This window comes from Letharia columbiana (genome assembly GCF_014066305.1).
Source record: "Letharia columbiana isolate WasteWater2 chromosome Unknown Sc0000085_s0, whole genome shotgun sequence".
NCBI lineage: Eukaryota > Fungi > Ascomycota > Lecanoromycetes > Lecanorales > Parmeliaceae > Letharia > Letharia columbiana.
The window spans coordinates 60,436-72,513 of record NW_023501130.1 but is presented as its reverse complement, the minus strand read 5'-3'; positions in this window follow the sequence as shown (position 1 = coordinate 72,513).

Here is a 12,078-nt window from a genome sequence, read left to right as displayed (position 1 = left end):
TAAATTAATTTTATAATAGTAAAAGTAGATTAAAAACGTATAGTAAGCGATTAGAGTTCGATTTAACTTAGAGCTAGAGCTAAAATTCTATTTAACTTAGAAAAATTTAACTTTATTTAACTTAGAAAAATAAAAAATTTAACTCTAGAAATTTAATTCATAGATCTTTACTTATACTTATATATTATTATTACGCGTATTAAACTTAATCTTAAAAGAGTTTATAATAAAGATAAATATATTTTAAAGCGAAGTAGATTATATCTAGATATTTAAATAAAATAATAAATATTAATATCTAATTCTAGTTACGAATTTATTTTTAATTATAATTTTAATTATATATAAATCTAAAAGAGCTTATAAATAGATAGTCGATTTAAAAATAATTTAATAAGAAGATTAATATATTCTATACGCGAATATATATATATTTATAAATATTTAAAAAGATTATAAGCTCGACGACTTAAATATAAATAATAATTAATTATAGTTATTTATAGATTAATATAATTAATAAATAGTACTTAATTTATATAAAAGCGAATTAAAAGTATAATTAAAGCGCTAAGATCGCTTAATAAAGTTTAATAACTTTATAAATATATTAATAATAGAAATTATATATCTATATAGCGAGATTTAATAGCGCTAAAACTAATATATTATATAAAACTTCTTATAAATTAAAAATAAATTAGATAACTAGATTACTTTTTTAATTAAGAGAAAGATAGATAATAATATTAAAAGACGATTAACGTTACTTATAAATATAAATTATAGTTATTTATCGTAAATATAAATACTTATTATTATCTAATTATTAACTTTATTAATTAATATTAATAATAAAATTTTAAATTTATATATAAGATATAGAGTATAATAAAGTATAATCTTCTTCTATCTAATATAAAAATAAAAGCTCTATATAAATTATTAATATATTTAATTAAGATATCTAATATTAATATATTTATATTAAATAAGTACTTAATAAAAGAAAGAGTTAATCTTCTTTAAATATATTTTTAATTAAAATAGCGAAGTTAATAAATATAAAGAGAAAATAGCTAATAAAGTCTAGCGATAGAATAATAATAAAAAGTTAAAAATAATATTAACGCTCTTTAAATATATCTTTAATTAAAATAATAAAGTTAATAAACGCGAAGAGAAAATAGCTAATAGAGTTTAGTAATAAGATAATAACGAAGAATTAAAAGTAACGTTAACGCTTTTTAAATATATTTTTAATCGTAATAGCGAAGTCGATAAATATAAAGAGAAAATAATTAATAGAGTTTAATAATAGAATAATAGCGAAGGATTAAAAATAACGTTAACGCTTTTTAAATATATCTTTAATCGAAATAGCGAAATTAATAAACGCGAAGAGAAAATAATTAATAGAGTTTAATAATAAAATAATAGCGAAAAATTAAAAGTAATATATTATAAGAATAATTAATAAATAATAAATAGATTAAAAGAGAGTTAAAAGATATAAAGAGATTTAAATATAATATTACGCTTTTAATTAAAGTATAAAAATATTATATATAAAATAATAGATTTATCTTTATATATATAATAGATTAATTCTTAGATATAGACTATTTATATATATAAGATTTTATATAAATTTACTATTATAGAATATATAGAAGAGTCTATAAATCGTAAATTAATTAAAAATTTAAAAGTATATATTACTAGTATTAGATCTTAATTAATTAAAATCTATTTAATAACGTTAATAAGATATAATTAAAAGTATAAATTATCGATTTATAGATAAAAGTATATTTTCCTCTATTATAAGATTATTAAATTATTAAATCTTATTTAATTAAGATTATCGTTTTCGCTTATAATAGTATAATCTTTATTTCTTTATTTTCTAATTTAATTTAATACTTCTATTCTTATTCGCTTTATTTAATTACTTATCTCTATTTATATTCTCTCTATTTATATTCTCTCTATTTATATTCTCTTTATTTATATTCTTCTTATTTATATTCTTTCTATTTATATTCTCTTTATTTATATTCTTCTTATTTATATTCTCTCTATTCGTATTCTCTCTATTCGTATTCTCTTTATTCGCTATCTTACTTTCGATAATATTACTCGCTTTAAGAAATATCTAATTTAGAGATTATAGAATTAATAATTTAAAGAAAATAAAAAGCTTCTTAAAGATCGTATTCTTTAGATTTATTATATTAATCTCTATAAGAGAAATTTAAAATATTATATCGCGCTTTAATATCTCTATAATATATATATTAAATATTATAAAAAAAATCTTTATATTTTTAATTACTACTAATTAATAAATAATTAAATCTATATAAATTTTTTAATTATAAGCTTTTAAGTAGCTAGAGAAGTATTAATATAGAATCTAAATAATTATTTAAATTTTTTATATTTATAAAAAGAGAGAACTCGAAAAAAGAAGAAAGAAGATTATATATTTAAAGACTTACGAAAGTTTCCTTAATATATCTTTAATATACTTCTTTTTTATTACTCTCTTATATTTTATAATTTAATTAAAATACTTAGATATATAATTAAAAAGAAAATAAATAATATATTAAGAAGTAAGATTTAAGTCTCTCTTCTTTACTTTTAATTAATATTCTTTATAAATCTTTTTAATATAACTAATAACTTCGATATCGCGATTATTAATTAAAATTTTCTTAATCTCTATTATAAATAATATAAATTTTATTAAATTAAATAATTTAATATACTTAATATTTATAATTTAGATAAATTCGCTAAAAATAATATAATATTAATTAATAATTTTTTATAACTTAATTAATATTTTATTAAAAGCGAATATATAATAGAAGAAAGCGCTTTATATTAAGAGAAGAGTCTATTAAATATAAATAAGATTATTTTTAAATAATATTATTCTAAAATATTAGAAAATTTTAATTTAAGTCTAGATTAGCGTATAATTTTAAATAAATAAATTATTTAGAATATCGTAATAGCGAGAGCTAATATAGATTCGTTTAAATAAAATTATTAATATAAGTATAATATTTATCTTACGCTTCTTAAACGTTATTTAAATATATATATATTAATTAAAATTTATATAAAGTAAAAGATAATAAGTAGAGATATCGAAATTATTTTAATTTTAGATATATATTTCTTAGTTATATATTTCTTAGTTACGCGTTTTAAATCTACGTTTCTCTACTTTATAATTACTAGTAATTATTTATTTTAATTTAAAATTAAATCTTTATATCTCGTAATTATTATTAAATTAAATAATTTTAGAATTCGATATTATTTAACTAGTTATCTCGTTTAATAGAATAAAATTCTTATTACTTTTATAAAGCTTTTAATTAAAAATCTTATTTTTTTTATTAGATTTAGAATTTTTAATAGCGAAAGATATATTAATATTATTATTAATAGTTAACTTTAACTCTTTAATAGCCTTTTTAACCTCTATCTTTATATTTTTAATCTCTATCTTTACTTTCTTTAAATTTATAATAATCTTTTAAATAAATATTAAAATATAATTAACTCTATACTCGATATTTTAATTAAATAATCTCTTTTTATTAATATAATTATAAATAATTTATAAAATCTAAATCGTATTAGTTTAAGCTAGATTAATAATAAGTATAAACTTATATAATTAAAATATATAGCTAAATTATCGATTAAAGAATTATTATAATTAAAGCTATAATTAAAGATTATAATATTTAAAATTTATAAAGAAGTAACGTATAAGAAAATTTATTAATATATATAAATAAAAAAATCTATTAATATATATAGATAAAAAAATTAAAAGTAAAGATAGTTATTATAAAGTAGTTAAAGTTAAGAAATATTATATTATTAAGATTATTAAGCTTCTAATATAGATATTAACTTTTCTAATAATTAAGATTTATAGTTTACGCGCTATAAGTTATCGTTATTTATAAGATATTTCTTAATATTTCTTAAAGGTATAAACTTATAACTAGAAAGGGCTATAAAAACGAAGTAGAGTTAAGTATATATTCGTAGCTTAATATTTAAATTATCTCTTAGATAGATTTCGTTATAGTTAAGTATAAAATCGAGTTTAATAAGTTCTATATAGAATTTATTAAAGGGCTAAATTATCTATTAGAGAAAATCGTATTCGCGTCTTATCTTCTTATAACGATTTATCTCTTTATAGATCTTAGTTAGTTGATTTATAACCTCGCTAACTAATATATAGAGATTTATAATATCTCTATATCTTCTATTTAGAGTATAAGAAATCACTTTTCTATTTATATATAATAGAAGATAAATAATTTAAGATATCTCGATAGAATAGTAATTCTTATTATCTAATAACTTTTCCTTTATTTTAATTAATTAATTCTTTTATATAAGATTCTTATTATTAATAAAGAAGAAAGAATTCGATAGCTTAATAGACTTCTCTTTTCTATAAATAAGATGTAAAACTTAGACGGGCTTTATTAAAGTTAACGCTTATATCTTAGAGATAATTTATAAGTCTTTAAGTATACTTAATCGCATTGCTATTAGCTATTATCGAAGCTTCTTATTCTATTCTTATAGCTCCTCAATCTTAATACTAATTTACTCTAAGCGTTATTAGATTTTATTCTATTAATTTACTATCTTATTCTTTTTAATCTTAAGATTAATATACTATTTAATTATATCTCGAAATTAATCTTATTAATAGCGAAGATCGCGAAGTATAGTAAGAAATTAATTAGACTTCTTATCGATTTAATTATATAGTTAATCGACGCTAATAATCTATTATAGATTTATAATAATTATAATATCCTCCGCTATATTATTAGATAGTAAGAATTATCGTTAATTAAATATCTAAGTAAGAAGATTACTAACTCGATTTATCTTATTTAATTATATATTAAAAATAATAATTTTAAAATAAAGATAAGAGAGTTATATTATTTCTCTCGATTCTTTAATATTATAAATATTAAGCGAAGAAGAAAAAAGAAAAACTTCTTATAATATCTTTTATAAGGCTTTACTATAAATTCGAAAAATAATATTATATTTTATAAGAACTTTTTTCTCTAGTTTATAGATCGTTTAGACTATTATAAAAACTATAGATAATCTAAATATTATTCTTTTAAATACTTTTACTTCGCTTAGAGAATTAATTATATAATTATTAAGTTAAATAATAATTTCTTTAAATTTACTAGTCGTATAAATAAACTAGTTTAATAATTACTTTATTTCTCTAATTAATTATAAAATTATTACGCTATTTTAATAGATACTCTTTATAACGTATTATCTATATAATAGATTTATTTAGAAATACGATAACTTAACTTAATATCTTATTAAAGCCCCTATTAATAGATTTCTTAAATTCGTCTATTAATTCGAATATAGTAAGTAAGATAATCTAGTTATAGTATTAGAATCGATATAGATATAATATTAATATAGATATATTAAATAAGATAATTAGATATCGAATAGCTATATAAATAAAAGATATTAGATAATAATAGATAGTTTTATTAAGATACGCTAGACCTTAATAGACTATAGAGCTAAATAATATATTAAGAGAGATATAGAGTACGATTATAATATTATCGAGCTTTAAGAAATCTTTATCTATAAGATTTTAATATATATAAAAGATTATAATACTTTATAATATTTTATAATTAGATTTATAAATATAAAGACGCTAGCTTTTCTAATAATTAAAATTAAAAAATAAATTTTAATAAATTAAGATTTAATTTTATTATAATTTAAAGAGAAGAAATTATTATAATTAAAAGAGATAGAAAATTATAAAACTACGATAGAAGAGAGTTTAAAGAAGAATAATAGCTATAATTATACTATATATAGCTTTAACGCGAAAAATTTTATACTTTAATTAACTCGCTTAAATAAAATTAATAATTATTCTTTTTATTATTATATTCTAATTTTTTTTTTTTCTAATAAATCTATTATAATAGATTTATTATATATCTTATACTCTTACTATCGCTTATAATATATATCTTATAATTATTTTCGAATTATAAAATAATATTTAAATATTAAAGATAATAATTTAAATTATTAATATATCTTAAAAGTTAATTTTATTATAATAATTATTATAGTTAAATAATAACTAAGTTATTATAAATCTTAATAAAAAGATAATTATATATTCTATTAACTCGATAAATTATAATTTAATATTATATATATTATTAGAAAATCTCTAATTATATAATTATTATTTAAGATTAAACTTTTATAAAGTTATATATTTATTATTACTCGCGATAAGATAATATAGAAAATTATAAATTTATTATAATATATCTATTATAATATATCTATTATAATATATCTATTATTTATCTCTACTTATAAAATTAATATTAAAATTTACTTAATTTTTATTATATTATATATTATCTAATATTAATAATATTATAAAACGCTTTTTATTATAAAATATCGCGAGATATATAAAAATACGCTTTTTATTCTAACGAATTTAGATTAATAAAATTAATCTTTTTATATATATTTAAATTATTAGAATAAAGAAGAAAACCGCCTAGCGAATAATAGAAGCTTTAATATATATTTAAAAAAAAATTATTAAAATTCTATTAATAATAATAAATTAATCTTCTTTTTTTTTAACGACTTCTCTTCTTCTTTCTTTATTAACTTCTCTCTTTCTCTCTTATCTTATTCTCTCGAAAGTAAAACTTTCTTTATCTTAATTATTAAATATTAAAATTAAATTATAATTTCTTATTCTTAACTCTATAAATACTCTTTTTTTAATTTTATTTACTCTTTTAAAAATAAAGATAAATAATTTATTTACTAGCGATAAAATAATTAATTTATATAAAAGATATATATTATTAATAAATAATAGATAAGATAAAAGATAATAAATATTACTTCTATATTAAAAAGATAATTAATAATAAAAAATTATATATAATAATTTACTATTTTATATATAAGAAGTTTATATATTTTTCTTATATTAAAAGATACTTAAATATAAGAGTTAATATCTCTTACTCGTTTTATTATTTAATATATATTAAAATAAAAAAGATATAAATTTAAAAGAAATTAAAAAAATTAAGTTTTCTAAATAAGAAGTAATATTATTATTAAAAGTTTTAGATATTAAAGAATAAATCGAAAAACGAATAAAAGAAGAAATAAGAGATTTAAGATCTTAATAAAATCTAGAGATAAAATAAAATTACGAATTTAAATTATTAAGATAAAAAATAAAATCGCTCGACGAATAATAGAAGCTTCGATATATATTTAAAGTTTTTTTATTAAAATTCTATTAATAATAATAGATTAGCTTTCTCTCTCTTCGATAACTTCCCTCTCTCTTTCTTTATCGACTTTTCTTTTCTATTTTTATCTCGCTTTTTTAAAAATAAAGCTTTCTTCGCTTTAATTATTAAGTATTAAAATTAAATTATAACTCTTTATATTAAACTCTTTAAATACTCTTTTTTTAACTTTATTTACTTTTTTAAAAATAAAAATAAATAATCTATTTACTAGCGATAAGACGATTAATTAATATAAGAGATATATATTATTAATAAATAATAGATAAAATAAAAGATAATAAATATTACTATTATATCGAAAAGATAATTAATAATAAAAGATTATATATAATAATTTATTATTTTACTTATAAAAAGTTTAAGTATTTTTCTTATATCGAAAGATACTTAAATATAAAAATTAATATCTCTTATTTATTTTATTATATAATATATATTAAAGTAAAAAAGCTATAAATTTAAAAGAATAAATTATCTCTACTTCGCTCTTCGCTCTACTCTTTATAAATTTAATTACTTATTTATTTATATATATCGTTATAACGATATTCTACTTATTTATTTATTTATATATATTATTATAGCGACTCTTATAAATTTAATTATTTAAAAAATAAAGAAAAATTATAATATTTAATTAAAATAATAAATTAATTAATAAGACTACGATATTTTTCTTAATACGTTATATTATTAATCTAGCGAGTATTATAATAATTATTTTAAAAATTATATATTATAAAAGAAATTCTATATAGTATTATATATTTATTAAGATATATAATATTTTTAAATATTAATATCGCTATTATAGTTAAGTTAACTAAATTTTTTAATAAAATAAAATTAAAAGTTTACTTTTTAATTATTATACTATAGCTTTTAATTTAATAAAGACTTATTTAATTATTTATTCGACTTTTATTAAAAATTCTAAAAAAGACTATATTATATAATTATATATTTTTATTAAGAATTATATATATATAGAGTATAAATATTATATATTAAGCGATATATTAAAAAATTAAGTTTTAATAGAATTTTCTATTTAGATTTATTTTAAAATTAATAAAATTAAGTTAAGATTATATATAAAAGACTATAACGCTTAATAATATTATATATTAAATTAATATAACGCGGAGATTTAATATATATAACTAGTAAATATAAAAGAAAGTATATTATAATTTATATAAAGAAGAATAGATTTTAATATTAATAATATAAGATTTATATAATATTAAATTTTAACGTATATAAACGAATATATAACGCTAAATTTTAATATATATAAACGAATATATAACGCTAAATTCTAGCGTATATAAATAAATATATAATACTAAATTCTAATATATATAAATAAATATATAACGTTAAATTCTAGCGTATATAAACGAATATATAACGTTAAATACTAGCGTATATAAACGAATATATAACGTTAAATTTCAACGTATATAAACGAATATATAACGTTAAATTCTAATATATATAAACGAATATATAATATTAAATTTTAGCGTATATAAACGAATATATAACGCTAAATTCCGACGTATATAAACGAAAATATCGCGTTAAAGTAATCTTATTTTTTTTAGCGAAGACGAATCTCGAATTCGATTTCGAAGATCTTTAAATTTATATTTTATTTACTATTAAGTATTTATATTAATAATTATACTATATAAAATATTTAAATAATATAAAATAATTTAAATAATAGAAATTAAGTTAGATTTTAAAAATTTTATAGAGAAAATTTAAATTATAACTAGATTTATAGATATAGAATATATTTCTAAGTTAGATAATATAAATTATTAATAAATAAAACGATAAATAGAATATCTAGTTTACTATTTACTCTAGAAAAGATAATATTAAAATTCTCTTATAATATTAAAAGATCGAAAGCTTATACGTAAAAACTTTTTAAAATAATTTTATTATTAAATTATAAATACTAGTATTTCATTTATAATTATTAATAATTTTAAGATATTATAATTCTTATATTATCTTAATCTTAATATATAATTAAAGTTAATATTTATTATAAAGAATTAGCTAATAAGAAAAGTTATAAAATTAAAGATAAAATTATTAAAGAATTTATTAATCGATAATATTAAACTTTTATTAATTCTAAATTATTAATTATCTTATAATCGTTAATGATTTATAATAATTTTAATCTTTTTTATTAATATTAATTAATAATAATATAAGATTCTTATAAACTTCGAGTATATCGAAGATAAATATATTAATTAAAAATTTATAAGTATTATTAATCTAATTCTCGTAAAATATAAGATTTAAATTTATATATTTAGACTTATAATTAATAACGCTAGTAATAATAATATACTCTTTAAAGATTTAATTATTTATCTTTTTATTTTCATAGTAAATAACTCGCTTAATATTAAAGAATTTAAGTTCTTAAATTATTTATAATATATTCTTTATATAATATATATTATTTAATTAATTTTAAAAGAACTCTTAGATAATATTAAAGTTATTTTAATAAATAAATTTTTTTAAAGAAGCTAGAATAATAAAAAAGATAAAAATTAAGTTTAAATAAATATAGTTAACTTATTAATAACTCTAATAAAAATATAATATTTTTTATTATTATTCTAATTATTATATTATTAATTATATTAAGATTTAAAAAATCGCTATATATATTAATACTAGCGATTAATATAAAGAGGTTTTTTTTATATTATAAATTAAACGACTTTAAGATAAAAATATTTTAATATTAAACGAATATTAATTTTCTAAAAAAAAAAATATTAGAAATATTCTCTTAAGCTCTTTTAGAATATTAAGACTTATTAAGATTTAACTTACTAGATATTAATTCGCGCTCTACTTCTTTATATTAATATTATATACTTTTTAATAAATAAATTAACTATCTATTTAAGATTAAATAATAAAAAATAATTATAAATAGAAATTATAATTTAGACGTTTAAATAATTTTTAATTAATTTCTAATAGATTTAATATTTAATTTAGCTTATTAGATCTTTTTATAAATTTATAAAATTAATAAATAAAGAAAAGAAGATTATAATTTACTACGTCTTTAATATCTATAATTATCTATTTAATTATATAGATAAAGAGCTTAGAAAATTAAGAAGAAAGAGAGTTTCTTAAAAAAAAGAACTTTTTAAAGCTTTTAAAATAGCTTATAAGAAATTAGCTATCTATTATAATCGAATTTAATTAAATTTAAACTATTTATATAAATAAGCTACGCTTTTATATTTAAATTATAATAATATAAAATTAAAGAAATTAAATTAAAAGATTAATACTAAAGAGAAATTATAGATAAAGATTTACTAGAAAGTATTTAAAAAGATATTTTAAAATTATTAAAATATTAATATAAGTAGTTAATTATAAAGAATTAGATAAATAAATTAATCAAATAAAAATACGCTTAATTAAGCGATAAAATCTAAGATTAAAAATTTAAATAATAAGAATAAATATAATTAGCTTTAGTAATATAGACGAAATAATAAGTCTTCTAATTATTATTTTAATTATAATCTTATTTCTAATTTTTATAAAGCTTCTTTTAATAATCTAGCGAATCTTTCGATTTTAAAATAATAAAAGAAATTAAAGTTTAAATACGCTATAATCGCTTAAATAGCTTATAATATTCTTTATTCTCTCGCGGAAACTATTATATATAAGCGATATTTTTTAATAACTAAAAGATATTATAATATTTAAAAGTATTATTTATTAGCGATATTTCATATTCTAATAATAATTCTTTATATAAAATATTAAGAAAATAAGCTTAAATAAACTAGACTTAATTTTAAAGAAGATTTTAATATATTAAATTAAATTAAAAGAGCTAATAATACTTTATATAAAAATTTAATTAATAATTATAATAATTATATTAGCGAAGATAATAAGCTTATAAAAAGTATTTTAATAAGTTTAATATTTATAAGTTTATTAAGATATATTATTAATACTCTATAATATATAGAGAAGTAATAAATAGATTTATAATTAGAGAGAATTAATAATAATAAATCTAGTCTTAATAAAGAGATCTAAAATAACTCGAAAAGTAAATTTATTTATAAATAATTAATAAGTTTAATTAGATAAAGATAGATTTAAGATATTTAAAAGAATTACGATAGAGTAGAATAGAAGAGTAAGTTAAAGTTTAAAAGAAGAATAAATATAAAGTCTATTAAGCTTATTTAACGCGTTAAAATAAATATATAAATAGAGATAATTATAGAATTTTATTCTTATAATATTTAAAGATTTAAAATTTAGAATATTCTTTTATATTATAATTTTAAAAAGAAGAATAGAGACGCTTATAGTTTTAATTATTATTCTAATTATTATTATTAATAAAAAGATAAATAGCTATATTAGATTACTCTTTATATTCTCTCTCTCTTAATAAAGAAGAATAAATATATTCTATATATCTTAATCGAATTATTCTATAAATATAGAAATTCTAATTAAAATATTTTATATATATATTATTTTATAATATAATACTATAAATATATTATACTATAGAATATCCCGCTAAGATCTC